The 17,445-nt window shown below is 33.4% G+C and overlaps 2 protein-coding genes across 7 annotated transcripts in view; one reads left to right on the forward strand and one right to left on the reverse strand.

The window, feature by feature from the left end:
- The window catches only part of LOC6048873 (pseudouridine-metabolizing bifunctional protein C1861.05), a 402,385-nt gene that overhangs the window by 94,745 nt on the left and 290,195 nt on the right, over nt 1-17,445 (forward strand). The gene's annotated exons all lie outside the window — the stretch shown is intronic.
- LOC119768882 overlaps nt 1-17,445 on the reverse strand; it is a 272,264-nt gene that overhangs the window by 43,643 nt on the left and 211,176 nt on the right. For 2 of the 5 annotated variants that reach the window (XM_038260529.1, XM_038260530.1), the window contains one exon: nt 5,675-6,759. The exons of 2 other annotated variants lie outside the window; for them this stretch is intronic. The gene's annotated coding sequence lies outside the window, so the exon portion shown is untranslated. The remainder of the gene's footprint in view (nt 1-5,674; nt 6,760-17,445) is intronic. One more of the 5 variants, XM_038260533.1, reaches the window with a different exon arrangement.

Consider the following 17,445-nt stretch of genomic DNA (forward strand, 5'->3'; position numbering starts at 1 on the left):
CGATTTTCAATGTTAAAAACAGTCGTGAAATTTTCCGACCTTTTCGAAAATAATATTTTATTTTTTTTTAAATCATGACTAACATTTCAAAAGGTCGTAATATCGAATGTTTGGCCGTTTTGAATTGTTAGTTTTGATTTGAAAAATTTAAAAATATTGTTTTCAAAAAGATAGGAAAGTTTCACGCATGTTTTAGTTGGTATTTTGTAGCTGTCAAACCTTATAGATGTACAAAAAAAACATTGATTTTTTTAAATATCATATTTTCAACAATAAAATGAAAAAAAGTTTTTGACTCATCTACATTTACAAACTTGTCCCAGCAACCTAGTAAAGCTGGCAGTAGTTACTCGCATTTTTTGCTAGGAGCTGTGTTGAAGCGGCGAAACTCATCGCCCAACAAAAACCATCAAAAACAATTTCTCGCAAGAAAAAAAGCAACAACAAACTTAAAAATTAAATTCAGTTACGGCGCAACTTCCTACCAAAGCTTTTCTTCATTTTCCTCGCTTTTCCGGTGTTTTCTGCACACACTCACACTCATACGCGCGGAATGATTATGGTCGTGTAAATATTTAAACAAAGATAGCATTATGCTTCCCTTCGTCCGACCGACCTTGTCGCGCTTTTTGATTGTATCTAAACACACGAAAAGCTTTCTGGAAGCTGCGAGCTTGTTGGTATGTGTGCATAAAATCTTTTTCCTCGTGTTTTTCTGGTCTCTCACACAATGAAGTGGCACAGATAATTGGACGTGAAAATTTTGTAAATTTACATTTTCCATTTTAACTTTTCATTTTTTTAAGTTTTGCTGAAGAATTTTTTTTTTAATAAATAAAATGTTTTGAGTTCGCTGATCTGTGACTAAAACACACACAAACACAGTGATGAGTTACTTTTTTAATCTTTTAACTAAATATAAAATTTTCGCCCCACCAGCACAAGCCGTCGAGCGTTTGTTTATACTGACGAACGTCGACGATGGAGTGTGTACTTCTTCTTCCCGTGACTGGCGGGAGCTCTCCAAAGGATTTTCCTTTCAGGCCAGCACGAAGACAGCAAAAACAAACAAAGCTAGCAACGGGTGGCGATGGCGTTGAACAAGAGTGAAAATGAATCTCACCCCCTCCTGAAACGCGCCAAGGCGGCAAGATTTTGAGGAAAATCTGTTTAGGCATCCGGCAGCACCGTAATGGGAAAAACTGCTACCCAAGTGCGGGACTAAGATGCCAGCCAGCGGAAAACACCTGAGGAGCGGGAACGTGAATGCCATTATGGCCAAATTGCCTCAAGTTTGTAATATCTCAACTTTTGAAGAGAGAGTCGGGAGAGAGAAATGGGCCAAACTTGATTAGCTCAAACAAACAACGGCAACAATATCAGGGCTACGAAATGACGAGATTGGATGCAACTTTGGCAGGTGTGCGGAATGGCTGGCTTCTGCCCTCCTGGATGGATAAATGAGTTTGCCGAAAAGTTGCAAAACAAACTCATTGACCCCATTAGCAGTTAATAGCATCTTGGAAGAAAATTTACGCTATATTATTATTTTTCTTTGAGAATATTTTGTTTATCCTTCTTGCAATGCAAAAAATATTGTGCAACACTCCCAAGAATGACATTAAAGATTGACCAATTTAGAATATACTTGAAATTTTCTAAGTATTTTTTTTTTGTTAAAAAATTGAAAATTTTACGATTTGTTACTTTTTTTATATCGGATACATATTTGCAAAGCTTAATTATTCCTGATTGCTTTTCTTTCAGAATTTGTATCTAAGCAACTATTCGTCCAATATTCAATGCCTTTCAAGTAAATTTGTAGGATTTTTTTTTACAATTTCCATTTTTTTCAAGTTTGGTCATAAATTCTACAGGCAAACAAAATTCATGTTTATTGAAAAAAAAAAAAAAACAAATTTTAAATGGCTCTAACTTGAAATCGGTGCACGAAATAAGTTTTTTGGATTTTTTCCACGATTTATAAAATTTTGATTTTTTTCTGAAAATTGGTATCATTGCCAAATGAATTTTGACCAAATTGTGCCAAAGCTAAAAAACATTTTTGTCATCTAAAATATAACCAGAAATGAGATTTTTCAAAAATGTGTATGTTTTTTTTTTAAGTGTAACCATTCTTTTGAGAATTGCTAGGCAATATCCCTTAGGCACCCAATTGATCAGATCAAAATTTAATCGATTGATCAGATAATTTGTTCTCAGGATACAGATTTTTGAACATTTTAATAGCCTTTATGTATGGACTGCTGCCAAAAGTGTATAGAGACTTGTATGGATAAAATTTTGATGCCAAATGTCATAAAATGGGTAAAAACCAAGATTGTAAATCGATTAAATTATCGTCGATAATGCTATCGTCTGACGATAACAATAATGGTTATCGCTATCGTTATTTCGATGATTCTACCGGCGATAATTATCGCCGATTATGGACGATAACTCATTTTTAAAATCTTTCTACAATCGACCATATCGAGCTAAATTTTAAATATTCAATGCTTTCACTATGAATATATTTTTTGAAAATGTAGTAAGTTTCAAAGTGTAAATATGTACTCAAAATTGTTCACAAAATACCAAATTTTTTGAAAATACTGAATTTTTATAATTTGCAATATGGGTTTCGAACGAATTGAAATTTTATATGCTTTTTCAGCTTATCAGAGTTTTTTTGAAAATACTAAAATGTTCACAAATTACCGTATCTAAAAACACTACTCAAATTTTCAAAATATGCAATGTGGTTATCAAACGAAGCGAAATTTTGTATGCCTTTTCACTATATTCAAGCCTTTTTTGTAAAATATTTAAAAAAATCACAGAAAACCGTATTTTTCAAAAATACTCCAATTTTCATAATTTTCAATATGGGTATCAAACGAAGCGAAATTTTGTATGCTTTTTTACTCTATTAGATTTTTTGGAAAACACTAAAACTTCCACAAAATACCGTTTTTTTCGAAAATACTCAAATGTGGACATCAAACGAATTGATATTTTGTATGGTTTTCCAATTTAATAAAGTTTCATAAATTACCGTATAATTTCGAAAATATTCAAATTTTGCATGCTTCATGCAAACATTAAAATTGCACCATTTTGCGTCGTTTATATCCAAATTTTTAATTTAAACAACTGAACATTCCTAAAAAATACGGTATTTTGTGAAAATTTTAGTATTTGCAAAAAAAACTATGATAAAGTGAAAAAGCAAACAAAATTTCGCTTTCTTTGATACGCTTATGACATAATTTGAAAAATTTAAGTATTAAATAAAACGGCATTTTTTGAATAATTTTCAATACATATTTTACTTTGAAACTTGTTAGAGTTACAAAAAAATATATTCTTAGTGAAAGCATTGAAAATTCAACATAGTATGGTTGAATTAAGTCGATTTTATAATGATTTTAAAAATGAGTTGTCGCCCATCTGCGATAAGATTATCACCGATAGAATTGCTCATTCTTTTTTATGCCCAGACATTTTATTTTCTGTTTGATGAAAATTATATTATATTATATTAATTTATTATAGTTTAAAATTTGAAGAACACATCAATTCGCAAAATTAAAGTTAATTCATTAAGGCATACATAAATGAATGATTTTTTTTTTGTTTTCTTTTTAAGATCTGATAAACCAAATAATAATTATATGCTTTTTGGATGTTTTTGAATCTGTATTCAAGAATCCACAAAAAGCAATAAACGAATTGTTAAATTGTTAAATTGTTAAATTGTTAAATTGTTAAATTGTTAAATTGTTAAATTGTTAAATTGTTAAATTGTTAAATTGTTAAATTGTTAAATTGCTAAATTGTTAAATTGTTAAATTGTTAAATTGTTAAATTGTTAAATTGTTAAATTGTTAAATTGTTAAATTGTTAAATTGTTAAATTGTTAAATTGTTAAATTGTTAAATTGTTAAATTGTTAAATTGTTAAATTGTTAAATTGTTAAATTGTTAAATTGTTAAATTGTTAAATTGTTAAATTGTTAAATTGTTAAATTGTTAAATTGTTAAATTGTTAAACTGTTAAATTGTTAAACTGTTAAACTGTTAAATTGTTAAATTGTTAAATTGTTAAACTGTTAAACTGTTAAACTGTTAAACTGTTAAACTGTTAAATTGTTAAATTGTTAAATTGTTAAACTGTTAAACTGTTAAACTGTTAAACTGTTAAACTGTTAAACTGTTAAACTGTTAAACTGTTAAACTGTTAAACTGTTAAACTGTTAAACTGTTAAACTGTTAAACTGTTAAACTGTTAAACTGTTAAACTGTTAAACTGTTAAACTGTTAAACTGTTAAACTGTTAAACTGTTAAACTGTTAAACTGTTAAATTGTTAAACTGTTAAACTGTTAAACTGTTAAACTGTTAAATTGTTAAATTGTTAAATTGTTAAACTGTTAAATTGTTAAACTGTTAAACTGTTAAATTGTTAAACTGTTAAACTGTTAAATTGTTAAATTGTTAAATTGTTAAATTGTTAAATTGTTAAATTGTTAAATTGTTAAATTGTTAAATTGTTAAATTGTTAAATTGTTAAATTGTTAAATTGTTAAATTGTTAAATTGTTAAATTGTTAAATTGTTAAATTGTTAAATTGTTAAATTGTTAAATTGTTAAATTGTTAAATTGTTTAATTTTTAAATTGGTAAATTGTCTTTTTTTCGTGATTTTTATTTTCAGGTTTTTAGATTTGGATGAAACTTTGTCAATCGATTCTTTATGTCCAAATAAGCAATTTTTGCATTATTGGTTTCTCCATACTAGTCTCTAGTCTTCAAACAAAAGTGCTGTGAAAACGTTTTTTAGATAGATTATCCGTCGGCCTCGGAAAAATTTCACTTTGGATAATCGAATCACGATTTTTTTCGTTGCCTAATTGTTTATTGTCGGATAATCAAGTCTGGAATGTATACTTATTTAAGGAAAATATTTCACAAATTGTCTTTTTCAAATTTTAATAATAACTCTCCATCACTGAAAAAAATATTTTCAGTCAGCTTAGATTTTTTTAAAATTATCGTTTTGATCTTTGATGTTGCTTTTCAAAGAATTAAAGTTAGAAACATATACGTGTTTCTAAGTGCTACTTAACAAGTCCTCATTTTTCAACCATCACTTTGGAAAAATATTTTATGAATTTCAAAATCACGAAGGACTTTAAATGTGTTATCTCCAATTCATAGAATCCACATGCAGACTATTTGATTTTTATTGTGAAATGATGCTAGATTAACCAATGATCTGATTACTGAAATCTACTAAGTGTTATATACAGTGGTTTTTCATATCCTACTTAGATTACTAGTTATATCTATTGTGAATATGTTATTCTATTTCACAGCAATTTCTATTAAACACTATATAATTGAAGTTTAGACTTAAATACAAGAAAATCGACACGAATTTAATTTTCAATCTAGCACAAATTGCACTGCAATCAATTTAACAACCGCTCCACGTGGCATCAGTTTAATGTCGGTCCAGTCATTAAAACCGCGCCGAAAACACCTCAGCAAACGGTGCCGGTCATTTAGCCGGACTTTTTATGGTTTGCCAAAGAAGACGAAAAAATGATTATATTTACCTACTAAAAACAAAAACACAAGACAAACACCCACCAAAGCTCACTTCACTCACCTTTCCGCGCTGTTGTCCTCCGTGCCCGTGCCCGTGCGGGATTCGCCACGCAAATTAATTCCTCAAACAAGTGTGGCCAGTTTGCAAGACGAGAGAAAACGGTTTAACACCACACGGTCCTGCTGGCTGGCGCCACGGTCATTAGCAAAGGAAGCTGCTCAGGAAAGTTTGCTTAGTCAGGGCACGGTAAGAAGCGCAACGATGTATAAACGATCCGCGGCAACCGAAAGCGCAAATACGTAAAAAACGTTGATTGCTCAATTAAAACCAAACAAAAATAATAAAAAAAAAAACAAAAAATAACTGAAAAATGAAACTGAGAACTCTCTCTCTGTCCTTCTGGTTGTTGACTCAATGCTCTGTCCGGCTTGGGTTGTTCCGCACGTTCCGGAGTTCTTATCCCTCTGCGCTCTACTCTACAGCTTCGTCTTCTTCGTCGGATTCTCCCGAGTGGTTGCAGCCAAATTTGAGTATCTGCTGCGCTCGTCTCATTGGGATGGGTAGCTGGACCACCTCAGTGACCTCAGTGGCCTCCACTGCTCCCCTTCCTCCACCATATCTCGTTCCGTTGGAGTGTGATCTGGGGTTGGGGAAGCTTCCTTCCAGGGGCCCAACCCTCGGGCAGTGGTTCCGTCATGCTTTGGCGCCAATGTTGCCAGAAACCGATAATTACAGAGTTCAAATGGAATGCAAATTTGAAACGACCAAAGTTGGGTCCAAGATTCTGCCGTTGACAAACCCGATTTCGCGCGTAGTCGCCACCCTAGTGGTTGCGACCGAGTTTTGTAACTTTTGGGGGAGGGGATGCTCTAAGGATGTTGTATTTTTCTCGCTCTAGTGTTTGTGTTGTGCACACGAAGAAACAATTTCTGGCTACTTTGCGAAACTAATTGTGCAGCGCGCGGTTGTTCTATTTTTCCTGCTACTGTTGTTGTTGTTGTGGGTGGTGTGTGTCTTTCTAAAGTGGGAAGAACGAAAAGTTGCTGTTGTTTGCTACTGCTACTGGTGTACACACGCGAAAATGCACTTGCGAAACACGCACACACACACACACAAACAGGCTAGTAGTGCGGATGAAGGCTCTTCTGGAACAGAAAAAAGAGAGAGAGAGAGTAAGAAGGGGGAAAAAAGTACGAAAAGTTGAGTTAGGAAACTTTGCTGCTGTTGTGAAGTTGAAGTTGAGGGTGATGTTGTTGTGGAGAGAATTAAATCTACTTGGGAAGTGGGTTTTTTCTACTGTTGCAATTGCAACTTGGTGTTGATGAAATTGTCGAATGAAATTTTTTATGGTGCGAAAATTTGGTATGTAGTGCCACTTCATTTGATTTAATTTTAGAAGTGTTTTTGGTGGTGGTGAAAATTCAGTTCATCTGTGTTGAGTACCTGTGGGTCTCGTGGCGCAGGGGTAGCGGCTTCGGCTGCCGATCCCGATGATGCTATGAGACGCGGGTTCGATTCCCGCCTTATCCACTGAGCTTCTATCGGATGGTGAAGTAAAACGTCGGTCCCGGTTTCTCCTGTCTCGTCAGAGGCGCTGGAGCAGAAATCCCACGTTAGAGGAAGGCCATGCCCCGGGGGGCGTAGTGCCAATAGTTTCGTTTTTTCGTGTTGAGTACCCTTTCATGCATGATGCCCAAAAATCATAATTTACCATACTATCCAATAAGTTTTGTATGATTCCGACAATTATTTTCCCATAATTGTATGTATCCACAGTTTTTTAATGGTCTTTAAGGGGTAATACCACTGGCTAAAGAGGGTTCTGGAAACACCCAAAAAGCAAAAAGCCTAATTTAAAATTTAGTTTACAGGACCTTTTTCAAAAAAAAAAAAACTCTAGATTTTTTTCATGATATTCATGCAGTTTCGTCTTAGTCGCTACTGTGACTAATGAGCAAATAAAACACGTTAATATCCAACCAAATTACGTAATCTTTGGGAAGACCTAGAAAAAAAAATTTCAAATTATTGAAAGGTTCGGAAAACCGGACCAAACAATGTTTTTCGCTGTCGTATTATTGATTGTCGGGTATGGCCCTTAAACTACGCAAAAATGGTTAAGAATTTTTAAATTCAAGATGATGATATAAACCTTCGAATAATCGATGCTATGGATCATCTAGTCTAGAACAAAATTTATTGTTTCTATTTGTTGTATGGTGTTGTTTTGTTTAGTTTTCTTTAAACCCTCTACTGCTCAATTGTTCCCAAACAAACAAACAAAAAACTATGTATAAAAATTGAATGACTTGTCATGGTTTTTTTTTTTTGTTGAAACAAAAAGTTTAAGCAGCACCTCACAAGCTTTTTGTGAAAGGATTTAACCCTTTTCGTAACCTCCAATCTTTTTTTGTAAATTTTTGCTGTTTTCATATTTTTGTAGTCACTTTTTATGTTTTTTTTTGTTAACTATAAATTGGCATCATTAAAGCATAAAAACATAAAAACATAAAAATAAAAATAATAAAAATCGTCAAAAGAAAATTTTGGACATACAACATTCACTACCTACTGAGCAGTTCTCTAGGATTTCGGTCATTCGATTTTTTTTGTATTTTTTAATCCGACTGAAACTTTTTTGGTGCCTTCGGTATGCCCAAAGAAGCCATTTTGCATCATTAGTTTGTCCATATAATTTTCCATACAAATTCGGCAGCTGTCCATACAAAAATGATGTATGAAAATTCAAAAATCTGTATCTTTTGAAGGAATTTTTTGATCGGCAAAGTTGTAGGTATGGATACGGACTACACTGGAAAAATAATACACGGTAAAAAATTTGGTGATTTTTTATTTAACTTTTATCACTAAAACTTGATTTAAAAAACACTATTTTTTTTTTTTATTTTTGATATGTTTTAGAAGGCATAAAATGCCAACTTTTCAGAAATTTCAGGTTGTGCACTGACCGAGTTATGAATTTTAATCAATACTGATTTTTCAAAAATCGAAATTTTGTCGTAAAATTTTCAACTTCATTTTTCGATGTAAAATCAAATTTGCAATCAAAAAGTACTTTACTGAAATTTTGATAAAGTGCACCGTTTTCAAGTTATAGCCATATTTAAGTGACTTTTTTGAAAATAATCGCAGTTTTTAATTTTTTTAAATTAGTGCACATGTTTGCCCAGTTTTGAAAAAAATATTTTTGAAAAGCTGAGAAAATTCTCTATATTTTGCTTATTTGGACTTTGTTGATACGACCTTTAGTTGCTGAGATATTGCAATGCAAAGGTTTAAAAACAGGAAAATTGATGTTTTCTAAGTTTCACCCAAACAACCCACCATTTTCTATCGTCAATATCTCAGCAACTAATGGTCCGATTTTCAATGTTAATATATGAAACATTTGTGAAATTTTCCGATCTCTTCGAAAAATATTTTGGAATTTTCAAATCAAGACTAACATTTCACAAAGGCCAAACATTCAATATTACGCCCTTTTAAAATGTTTGTCTTGATTTGAAAATTCCAAAATATTTTTTTCGAAAAGATCGGAAAATTTCACAATTGTTTCATATATTAACATTGAAAATCGGACCATTAGTTGCTGAGATATTGACGATAGAAAATGGTGGGTTGTTTGGGTGAAACTTAGAAAACATCAATTTTCCTGTTTTTAAACCTTTGCATTGCAATATCTCAGCAACTAAAGGTCGTATCAACATAGTCCGAATAAGCAAAATATAGAGAATTTTCTCAGCTTTTCAAAAATATTTTTTCAAAACTGGGCAAACATGTGCACTAATTTAAAAATGAAAACTGCGACTATTTTCAAAAAGTCACTTAAATATGGCTATAACTTGAAAACGGTGCACTTTATCAAAATTTTAGTAAAGTACTTTTTGATTGCAAATTTGATTTTACATCGAAAATGAAGTTGAAAATTTTTACGACCAAAATTTCGATTTTTGAAAAATCAGTATTGATTAAAAATTCATAACTCGGTCAGTGATTTTGCACAACCTGGAAATTTCTGAAAAGTTGGCATTTTATGTCTTCTAAAACATATCAAAAATAAAAAAATTAAAAATAGTGTTTTTTGTAAATCAAGTTTTAGTGATAAAGTTAAATAAAAAATCACCAAATTTTTTTACCGTGTATTATTTTTTCCAGTGTAGTCCGTATCCATACCTACAACTTTGCCGAAGACACCAAATCGATCAAAAAATTCCTTCAAAAGATACAGATTTTTGAATTTTCATACATCATTTTTGTATGGACAGCTGCCGAATTTGTATGGAAAATTAAATGGACAAACTAATGATGCAAAATGACTTCTTCGGGCATACCGAAGGCACCAAAAAAGTTTCAGCCGGATTAAAAAATACAAAAATTAAAATTGAAGAAAAAAGACCGATTTCGTAGAGAATTGCTCTACTCTTTTTGGCATGAAAATTACAGTTTTTTAAAACTAAAAACACGATCATCGTTGACCCTTATAAAAAGTTATTTTTTCGATACATTAGCAAAGTCACATGAAACAAGTTAAACAAGTCAAAGCTGTAGGGCGAAGCTGTAGGTATTGATGAGGACTATTTAATAATAAAAGTACACGGAAAAAATGGTGATTTTTTCATAAAGTTTTTTTTTCACAAAAATTAAATTTCCCAAAATCCGCATTATTTAATTTTTGATATATTTTGAAATATTTTAGTGAACAAAACCGCGCATCTTTTAAACCATTCAGAAATATGGACCAATTTTTTTCCGATGAGTTATGCTTTATTTATAAAATAGAGCAATTCTCTACCAATACCAGAAATGGATTTTTTTTATTTGGCTCAAACTTTGTGGGGGCCTTCCCTATTACCAAATTAGCTATTTTGTGTCATTGGTTCGCCCATACATGTCTCCATACAATTTTGGCTGCTGTCTTTACAAAAAATGGTATTTAAATATTCAAACAGCTGTAACTTTTGAGGTTATTTTCTGATCATATTGGTGTCTTTAGCAAAGTTTTAGGTATTGTTAAGGACTATTGAGAAAAAATGATTGCAAATTGCTTAATGAACTTTTTTTTCACTAAAACTCAATTTCCCAAAATACGTATTAAAGAAACATGGTCAAAAAATCTGCCTGAGATATCGTTTTTAGAAAATGGTGGGTTGTTTTGGTGAGATTTAGAAAACTTAAATTTTCGTGTTTCTTTTTCTACAAGCGGCTCTATCTCAGCAACCCGAGGTTCAATCTTCAATGTCTCTTAGACGATTTTATAGCAAATTTTCTGAACTTTCAAAAAAAAAAACATTTTGAAATGGTCACTCCTGGTCACTTTTTTTTAAATTTAAAAACTGCAAATATTTCGCTAAAATCAAACTTTCGGTGCCTATATCTTGAAAACGGAGCCCTTTATCAAAAAATCTGTAGAGTAATTTTCGATTGCAAATTCAACTTTGCATTAAAAAATAATGTCAAACTTGTTTTTGCATGAAACATCATTTTTTTCCAAAAATCACTATTTTTTTCAAAAATTCATAACTCGGCGGCAGATTTTTTGAACATGTTTCTCTATGGCTCAAAAGTTGCGGAATTTTGTCCCCTAAAACATATCAAAATTTTTTGGGAAATTGAGTTTTACTGAACAAAAGTTGATTAAAAAATCTGCAAAAAAATTTTCCGTGTACCCATTTTTTTCTCAAAAGTCCTCAACAATACCAACAACTTTGCCGAAGACACCAAATTGATCAGAATATTTAGTCAAAAGTTACAGCTTTTTGAATATTTACATACCATTTTTTTATGGACAGCAGCCAAAATTGTATGGAGACTTGTATGGGTGAACCAATGCCGCAAAATAGCTTATTTGGTCAACAAAGTTTGAGTCAAATCAAAAAATACAAAAAATAAAAATGGTCGAAATTGGCCTACTTCGTAGAGAGTTGCTCAATAGTGAATGTTGTAATAAATTTAAACCTTGTACTTGAATTTTTTAACCTCATTTTGTATGTAAAATCGAATTTTCAATCAAAAAGTATTTTATTGAATGTTTGGCCCTTTTGAAATGTTTGTCTTGATTCAAAAAATATTTTACTTGATTACTTTTCTTTTATAAATTTAATTTAAATTTATTTGATTTCTTTTGTTTTATCCGCTTTATATCATCAACCAGCGGTCCAATCTTCAATGTTTCTTAGATGAAATTGAGGATTTTTCTGATTTTCGAAAAAAAAGTAATTTTCAGGTATGGACAATCATGGACACTATTTTTAAAAGTAAAAAAAAACCGTTATTCGTCGGACAAAATTAAACGTTGAATGGCTATATTTTGATAACAGTTCACTTAAATATTTGCAAAGTACTTTTTGATTGAAAATTCGATTTTAAATAAAAAAATTAAGGCAAAAAATGTTAAGATCAAGATTTGACTTTTTTACAAAAATCATTTTAAAAAAGATCTCATCAGCAAAATATTGGTCCATATTTCTGAATGGCTTAAAAGGTGCGAGGTTTTGTCCCCTAAAACATATTAATAATTTTCAAAAATAAAATAAACACGAAAAGCATTTTTTTTGTGAAAAAAAATATTTTTTTTTTCCGTATACCTTTTTTCTTCTGAATAGTGATAAGGAAGGCACGCACAAAGTTTGAGCCAAATCAAAAAATAAAAATTGTCGATATCGGCCGATTTCGTAGAGAATTGATAACACGCCAATTGGGTTGTTTAAAATGAATTCTACACAAGTTCAGTTGTTTTGCAATTATTAGTTTTCAAAAAATGTAAGATTTGACGAAAACTCTAATTGTTCTGCCAAAACAAGTTTCAGCAATTCTGGTTATGTCCTACACCCAAACGGCGGTCGCATGATTTTGATGCATGGCGGCATGAAAGTATATCAGAATCTGCATGAAAACTGTCCTCATGCATTTTTTGCGATATAGGGGTATGACATTTTTGCCCGTTACCGACAATTATCGACATTACCGACGGCTTTTTGGTTGTATTTCACAAAAAAACCCTTGTCAGAACGAGGATTGAACCACCAACTTCTTGGTTATTGCTCCGACACGCTCCCACCACGCCATGGACGCTTGAAGAAAAGTATGTGAAAGAGCACCAACATATGCTTCTTTTTGGAGTGTTGCTCGGGGACGGGCCAGCGTTATATGTGTTGGTGAGAACTGCAGATCGCTGAAATGTTTACACGCGGGCAAAAATGATCTAGGGGCTTGCTGCAAAAAATGTTATAAAATATGACATTTTCTGCAGCAAATCGACTGTTGCAGATTTTGAGATTTTTCCTTTGGGTGTAGGTTATGATTTGACATTCTTTGTTAAAACTTTGTCTGTGGTGAAAAAATTTAAAAAATAGGCAAAATATAATGATTTGAGTTTGTATAATAAGGCTGATGCAAATATTTTTCAAAGTTTTTATCCCTCGGCTCTGACCAAATAAATAAAGAAATATATAAAAATTTAAAATTTCAAGCCACAATTTTAACATTTAAAAAAAAATAGTGTTTTAAAATGCATTTTCCCTACTTTTGCAATCATAAGTTTTTAAAGTGCCCTGTCACGCCCAATTCCGTTGATTGACACGTGTCTTTGTGTGTGGCACACAACTGCTGCTACTGCTATGTCAATGGTGTGCCTTCCGGATTAAATTCGCTGGTCACGTCGATCTCACGGATCGTCTCCGGCAAATGTTTGCCCACACATGTGATGCGGAATGGGTTGACCCTGCTGCTGCCGGCCAAGTTGCCGCCATGAATGTTAATTTCAGAGCGGGGGGTTTTCGGGGTTTTCCGTCTCAAGTGTCATATATGCGTAAAGTGTATTTCACGTGATGATGAAGATAAAAGCTGTTTTTGCTGAAATTGGAGTTGAATTGAGCTTTTCAGGCTCTCAAAATGCTGAACTTTTTAGGATGGTGTATGGGTTAAACTTTTTTTTCAACTTGAAAGTCATGAGCTTGTGGGAATTGGTATCAAAAAGTTGACTTGTTCGAACAAATTCATCAAATACCATTAATATTTTTTATTCAACTTTATTGCGAGCAAAAATAAAAACGAATGTTGAATAGCAATCGTGTAAGAATCAAATGGATCGTTAAATTGAGCCCAAAAGGGCAAAAAGATTACCTTCCATTTATGAACAAGGTGCACTCAGAGCAGCCCAGAAGGTGGAATCATCCGGATGGCATAATAATCAACGAGGGATTAAGGGACATAGTCTAACGATGAGCAGTGCACCTGGCTGATGGGAGTATGGTCGAAGATTTTTCATGATTTTGCGGTGATGGGGCCATGTGTTACGATGAAATGGCTAATATGAAGCTGTCGTAAAACTAGAGTGTTTGAAGCTTTTAAGTCTGGTGTATGGTGCGTATCACATACATACATACTAACTTTACACTACCTTGACTTTTCAGAACAGATCGATGAAACTGAGATGTATTTCAAGTCAGATTAAGATTTGATAGTTGAGATATTTTAAATTGAAAAAAAAACACACACACAGTCCAGAATCCATAAATTGTTCCAAACTTTGTCATCAATCCACTCTGTCCACACAACCCGTCCTTGGCAAGGATGCATCGACGGCTTCGTCACAAGAGTGACAGCGTCAAAGTTGATCCTACAGGATCCGTCCCCGGAGTGCCTCGTGCACTATTCAACGGAGCTTCGTTCCCAAAAAAGTTTGCACAGGCCGCATGTGCAGCATCCCGTGTGATGTGGCAGATTTATGCAGTGCGAGGGGCTTATCTGTCAGCTAAACGGGGGCACATCTGGCGCGTGTCGTCAGCTTCCGGAAAAAAGTTGGGCGGAGTATCAAAAGCGTTTCAATTTGGAGCAAGTCAACTTGTCAGTCTGATTGATTTTCCCCATAGGTTTTCAGCTTGAGGTTTTGGTAACAAAATTGACGTCCTCAAACGTTTTATTCTACTTTCAAGGTACACCAACATTGCGATGGTAGTGAACAACTATCCGAAGAATCAAAGAATCAATTCAATTTCCTGCCATCGTCCTTGAAGTGTGCCTCAACAGGACAATATCCCACACACACGATTTCATTTCCGATTCCCCAGGAATCGTTTCCAGCTCTGCTAGTTCGGAACCAAATATCACCTTGTTTGGCATCCTGGAGCGCCTGCCAGAATCTACAAAGCACATTGCCTTTTCTTTGTTCCTTTCTGGTATTGACAACGAGCGGCTGCTTCTTCGTCCCCCCTTTCCATTTCATTGTGAAAACGTTATGGATTTTTCTTGGGAAAAAAAGTTTTCCCAGTCTATCGAAGTTGTGCGGTGGCTAAAAATCTCTCTCTTATAAACATAAGGAAAACTTTGTGCCAAGCTAATTTTGGGCTGCAAACTTTGCACAAGTTTTCTTCGTGCCATCACGTGTGCAGGTATTATAAGTGTGCTAACCTAATTGGAAACTCATGACTCCGGCTTAGAGATACCTGTGTGTAGAGCAGATATGGTTGTGGTTATGTTGTTGGGTGGAAAACTTTCTCTTCCGTGATAATAATAGAAAGTGTAACTAAGTTTATAGTTGAGCACAAATAATTGAGTTTTAAAACATACCAAATGAAGGTGAGTTTGAGCTTGCTTAAGGAAAGCCTTGTTTTGATGATAAAAATATCTTGGATGGTTTTTTTTTCGAGTTTACAGTGAACCTCATTGTTCTAATAAATAGACATCAAAAGATATTTTGATAGATTTTTCTGGTCTGTGTTACCTTTTTGCTCGGTGAAAATACTATCATTTGATAGTTTAAAAAATATAATAAAGATATTTGATAACGTGCTGAGGTTGCATTCACATCTGAAAAGTATCTGTTTATATTGTTCAGCTGTAATTAAAGGTTTTGCCTTCCTCACTGAGGTAAGGCTATAATCCTGCTCTAAAATTGAACTTTTTATTAAAAGCTCGAAAACCCACCTTGATGTATACATATCGACTCAGAATCGAAAACTGAACAAATGTCTGTGTGTATGTGTGTGTGTATGTGTGTGTGTATGTGTGTGTGTATGTGTGTGGGTATGTGTGTGGGTATGTGTGTGTGTATGTGTGTGTGTATGTGACCAATAATGTCACTCAGTTTTCTCAGCACTGGCTGAACCGATTTTGACCAAACCAGTCGCATTCGACTTGGTTTAGGGTCCCATACGGTGCTATTGAATTGTTTGAAGTTTCGATAAGTAGTTCAAAAGTTATGTATAAAAATGTGTTTTCGCATATTTTCGGAAGATGAATAAATGGCAGTAAACTGAACCAAACATCATCATGTTATACATCGTTATTTAGGTAATTGAAAGACCTTTCCAACGAGTCCACAACATTGAAGATCTGGCAACCCTGTCTCGAGTTATAACCACTTAAGTGATATTTATGTACTTTTTTGTAGCCGGATCTCATTTAAATGTATGAAAACAATGTCCGGATCCATCATCCGACCCATCGTTGATTAGGTAATCGAGAGACTTTTCCAACGAGTCCGTAACATTGAAGATCTGGCAACCCTGTCTCGAGTTCTGACCACTTAAGTGATATTTATGTACTTTTTAGAAGCCGGATCTCACTTAAATGTATGTAAACGATGTCCGGATCCATCATCCGACCCATCGTTGGTTAGGTAATTAAAAGACCTTTCCAACGAGTCCTAAACATTTAAGATCTGGCAACCCTGTCTCGAGTTCTGACCACTGATGATATTTATGTACTTTTTTGTAGCCGGATCTCACTTAAATGTATGTAAACAATGTCCGGATCCATCATCCGACCCATCGTTGGTTAGGTAATCGAAAGACCTTTCCAACGAGTCTTAAACATTGAAGATCTGGCAACCCTGTCTCGAGTTCTGACCACTTAAGTGATATTTATGTACTTTTTTGTAGCCGGATCTCACTTAAATGTATGTAAACAATGTCCGGATCCATCATCCGACCCATCGTTGGTTATGTAATTAAAAGACCTTTCCAACGAGTCTTAAACATTGAAGATCAGGCAACCCTGTCTCGAGTTCTGACCACTTAAGTGATATTTATGTACTTTTTTGTAGCCGGATCTCACTTAAATGTATGTAAACAATGTCCGGATCCATCATCCGACCCATCGTTGGTTAGGTAATTAAAAGACCTTTCCAACGAGTCTTAAACATTGAAGATCTGGCAACCCTGTCTCGAGTTCTGACCACTTAAGTGATATTTATGTACTTTTTTGTAGCCGGATCTCACTTAAATGTATGTAAACAATGTCCGGATCCATCATCCGACCCATCGTTGGTTAGGTAATTAAAAGACCTTTCCAACGAGTCTTAAACATTGATGATCTGGCAACCCTGCCTCGAGTTCTGACCACTTATGAGCCCTTGAGTGATATGTGTGTTTTTTTGGATCAAATTTGTGTCCAAATCCATCATATTACATATCACCCATTGTTGGAAAAGAGTGAGGAAGGCACCAACCACATAGGTGGATTAAGTTAGTTTTTTTTTATTTTGTCGTTAAAATTCGTATAAGCAGGGTCAGATTCATAAGATAATTTTAGTTCAGAAGATTTATTACTAACTCTACTTGGCTTTGAAAATGTTGACAACTGAGAGATTAAACATAATACAATCGAATTCAACACAGACAAAATGCATTCAAAGATAACAAATTTTCGACGTTTTTGCCCAAAAAAATGTCATTTTATGTTTCAGAGGGTTTAAAAAGCACCTGTTTCAGATGGTGCAAAATCCGGTACCAGTTTTAGTTTATTTTTTTTTGAAAAATTATCAATTTGAAAAATAGAAAATATGGTTAAATATTAAATAATCAATCTCA

Source organism: Culex quinquefasciatus, chromosome 3, assembly GCF_015732765.1.
Source record: "Culex quinquefasciatus strain JHB chromosome 3, VPISU_Cqui_1.0_pri_paternal, whole genome shotgun sequence".
In the NCBI taxonomy this organism is placed as follows: Eukaryota; Metazoa; Arthropoda; class Insecta; order Diptera; family Culicidae; genus Culex; species Culex quinquefasciatus.